Source organism: Sander lucioperca, chromosome 10, assembly GCF_008315115.2.
Source record: "Sander lucioperca isolate FBNREF2018 chromosome 10, SLUC_FBN_1.2, whole genome shotgun sequence".
Lineage (NCBI taxonomy): Eukaryota > Metazoa > Chordata > Actinopteri > Perciformes > Percidae > Sander > Sander lucioperca.
This window is the reverse complement of record NC_050182.1, coordinates 474,595-479,048: the sequence shown is the minus strand read 5'-3', so window position 1 is coordinate 479,048 and position 4,454 is coordinate 474,595. Positions and strand designations below refer to the sequence as shown.

The 4,454-nt window shown below is 39.0% G+C and overlaps 1 long non-coding RNA gene across 1 annotated transcript; it reads right to left on the bottom strand.

Annotated features, from left to right (window-relative positions):
* Positions 1 to 900: 900 nt before the first annotated feature.
* LOC116067394 lies at positions 901 to 1,209 on the bottom strand. Its single transcript, XR_004109195.1, has 2 exons — positions 1,110 to 1,209; positions 901 to 1,073 (listed from the first exon to the last, which is right to left on the bottom strand). It is a non-coding gene; the product is annotated as an uncharacterized LOC116067394 (long non-coding RNA).
* Between the last annotated feature and the right edge of the window lie 3,245 nt (positions 1,210 to 4,454).

Genomic DNA, 4,454 nt, shown 5'->3' with positions numbered 1-4,454 from the left:
AGGAGGAGGCCATTTGTCTTGTGACGACACAGAGCTCTCTGTTTCCTCATTGTGTTTTAGATGTTTTAGTCCACGTATTTGTTTTTTAGTTTATCTCTTGCAAATATGACCATTATCCATTATTAAAAAGATGTACATAGAAAAGATGAATGAAAGATGAATACATCTTTCATTCATCTTTTCTATGTACATCTTTTTAGTTAACCGTTCAGTCTTTAAAATGTCAAAGGTTAGAGTTTGGACTTTGCTCCTTAGGGAAATCTTAATGATATTGCATGCAATGATATATTAGACATAAGTATGCTTAAAAGTAGCGCTGAATCAAACTTTTTTTTCATTATCAATTAATATCATTATTTTCATGATTATTGGTTTACTCTGTAAAATGTAAAAAAAAATAAAAAGGGAGGAAAATGCCCATAGTTAAGGAATGAGATGTTGTGGGGTCCACATACTTTTGGCCATCATAGATATAAAACTAGATATGACATGTCATTCTGACTTGCCATTTCAGTATAGAACCATATGGCAACCATCTTAAGGCCTTTTCACACCAAGGACGAAACGAAAATGAAACAAATACGGAACATTTGTGGCGTTTCTTTCGCATTCCGCACGTTTTCAGGGCTTAAAGTATTCCGGTGTGCCAGTTTAGCTGGTGATCATGTTAACTGGTGATATTTGCATGAAATCAGTGAATATTCAACAAGGCCCTGCCCTGCGCTCTGCCTGCCTGCCTGTTTGTTGTACATCAGTTAGGTTTTGGTATATGAGGCAAAGATGAACCTACTTTAATGTTTCGAGGCTTGCAGTCTCCCATGTTAAATTGTGATATTTCAGTGATGTGTAGTGTAGTGGTATAGATGACATAGTAGCTAGTCTATCAACTCTTTTTTTCCATGACATCCAAGGTTCGAATCCCAGCTAGATCTCTAGTGCGTTGTTTCGTTTTATTTTTTTCCGTTCATACAGTATGTGTCGTATTTGTGTGGATAATGCTTAAACGGACATGTATTACACATAAACTGGTGATGTTTTCAGCGATATCCATTATTTTGTCTCACTTGGAAACACTTCGTGAAAATGTGAGCCTCTGGCACTCGAGGGACGGAGGCAGAGCAGAACGCAGGGCAGGGCCATGTTGAATATTCACTGATTTCATGCAAATATCACCAGTTAACATGATCACCAGCTAAACTGGCACACCGGATCTCCGGCGTGCAGCCTTGAGGAAAAAAATAAAATAAAATTAGGAACTTGCATGCGGTTTATTATTTTCAAGTCAATTGATTTCACCTACCAATCATATGAGAGGAACGCAGCTCTAATTAACGCAGGGCTTAAGTACTTAAGATTTCTGGCGTATGACTAATTTAGAAAAAGTAAATCAATTAAAAAGTCCACATGGGATTTGTTTTTGATGTGCTGGATTTAACCAATCATCGAACTTCCACCTACCAATGAAACGAGTTCTAGCCAATCAGATGCAAAGTAGTGCGGGTCTTTGCCGAAATGCGAGAGTGCGGTGTGGTCTCCGTGGTAACGCGGCTAAAAAAATGGAGGCAAAGTTTATCAAACTTGGAGCATGTAGATACAGCTTTAGTTGAGAAAGGAGTTAAAAACAAATGGTGCTGGGCATGAATAGAGGACAAGAGGAAAAGGGTGGAGACGGGAAGCTGTTTAGCACTTTGCCTCAAATTGAGGGAGCCGGGTGCTTGCTTCTGCAGCGCATGTTGAAGGAAGATACTGTACGGCAACAGCGGTAAGAAAGTGCTTGCTAACCACAAAGCTTCGGTCCGTGCACTCTGTCATACGAGTACGTTACTGGTTAACGATGGCTACCACTGTGACTGCTCCTTCACTGACCGACCGTGATACGAACAATATGTGTGTGCACGTTCATAGCGGAACATGATTTCTCATTAACGATAGCCACTGTGTAAAAGCTATCTGAAGCCCAAACTGCCTTGACAAAGCTGTCTGTTTGGAATCAGCATGGCAGGTATTTAAACATAGCGGCCTTTTCCCAAAGTTTAGACGTCTAGATATATGAAAAGCTAAACAATGCAACGTTTTTAATAAATATACTTGAAGCAACTAATATCAACATGGACAAATCATGAATGTACTAATTCGCTTTTTTGATGATGACCTGGCCAAAGTAACACAACATCTAGAAAGTTTTGTTTTCACAATGATTCATTGTAGGATTATGATATTATTGCAACATGTAAATCTACATTGACTCTTAATTTAACATATGGTTGGAAGAAGTAAAAATGTATCCAAAACTTTTTAGTTCTTAAAAATTGTGACTTGTAGTATTGTGTAATGTAAGAAGGACTTTAACTGTTTTGCCAGTCTAATTAACTTTAATGAGTGCATATTGAAATATTACACTGTGACACCCCACCCACTTAAGTCGCCTGTGTTTTGGCCAAAAGGTTGCACTTGAGCACAGTGCAAAGACTACAGTCGACGGCCAACTAGCACATACTCCTGCGTGAGAGGAAATAATTGTACATGCCAGCAGGCAGCGGTAATCTATTCGTCATTCAAAAAGGGAAACCGTATACAAACCGTTGCTATGATACATACAATACAACTCTCAGCCAAATAAGCCTGTGGCAGCATAGACCCTAAGGTCCCTTTACCTCACTCCTTCCCTCACTTACTAATTTTGTGTCTGGCCTGCTGGCTGGCTGGCTGGCTGGCTAGATTGCTATCTAGCTTGCTAGGAGGCTCATTTCTCAACACAGTGAAGAGAAAGAGAGAGGGATAGAGGTATATATCCTTTAAATTATCATAAGTTTTACTTTATAGGGTATTATTTTATTAGTTTATTTATTAATGTGTAATATGTAGATCTTTTAAAAGATATGTTGATGTTGAAATCGGGTTGACTGTATGTAGTAAGTCAGGGCTCCAGACTGTGACATGTTTTGAGACAGTGCAAGTACTTTTTACAACTACTCGCACATGTGCGACCTGCAGATTTGATGACTTTTTTATTTTTTTTATTTCATGTTGAAACACAAGGACAGAGCAAGTCTGCCAGAGTTGGTCAACGTGTGTAAGAGGGGGTGGGTCTGTGAGTGATTACCTGCATTCACATTGCCTGCGTCAGCCGTCAGACAGTGCGGCAAAAAACGCTGGTCTTTATATATATATATATATATATCGATGACGTTTAATTTCCAGGATTGTTCCGGTGCCGGAACAAACGGTTCAAACGGAAAACGAGCCATATTTCAGGAAATAAACTTGTCCATGATTCTATTGAGAGACTTCCAGCTGACAGCGGTGTCTTCAGAAGTTTATTTCCTGAAATATGGCTCGTTTTCCGTTTGAACACATTGTCATCAATATTAACAAGGTTTAAAATTACCCATTTTTCAAATTTGGATATATTTCAAAATCGGAAATCAAATGAACGAAAAAGTACACGGGCTGTACAAAAGGCCGTCAATCAGGAGTGATTGTTGTGAGTACATGTCGGAGAATAGCGCAGACACACACCTCACACCGCGCGCACCACCCGGAATAAAAAGTGAGAGAAAGAAAAAGGAGAGGTCGCAGTTTGGACGATGGCTACCCGGTTGAGATTGTGTGTGTGTGTGCGTCCTCGAGATCTGACCACACGCAAACACACGTAGCAGAGCTACCCCCACACCCATGTTTCTACTGTTGCTTAATTAAATAAAACATCAAAAGAGAGAAGTTGTCTCCGTCCGTGTTTTAAACAGACACACCTGGGGCGAAGTTGGAAACCAGAATCAGCTTTAAATACAGTCCTAATCTAATCCTCACTAACACGGGCCCAATTATAGTAACTACATGAAAACTTCACTGTTGTTGCATGAAATGTCGTTTGTGTTTAGCCTACATCATCAGTTTCTATCATGTGAAACAAGAGGCCAAGTCAACCTGGTGGCGAAGCTGCAGACAGATGCTCCTCAACAGTGTGCTCCCCAGCAGTCAGCTCCCCCTGCTGTTCATAAGGTGCCTCTGCACCCCTTTAGTTTCAGACCCTCCCACCAGCCTTTGGGCCACGCCTCCTCATTTACATTGACATGTGTCAAGTCCAAAGAAAAGCCAATGTTGAATCAAAATTGAAAAGCCAAATGTTAAATTGAAATTGAAAAGCCAAATATTAAATCCAAATGGAAAAGCCAAATGTTAAATTGAAATTGAAAAGCCAAATATTAAATCCAAATGGAAAAGTCAAATGGAAAATTACATATTACAAATTTACATATCAACTTTGCTTTTTCAGTTTCCTTTTTCTTTTTTCAATTTAATTATGGCATGATTTTTCTTAGTAGTGTAGTCAAATAATATTTTTAATTTGATCTCCCTTCGTTTTCTCTTTGGACTTTCAATTTGAATTATGAATAAATATTTCCTCCATAGTAGTACACAATCGTATGTGTATTGTTTTGATTACAATGTGC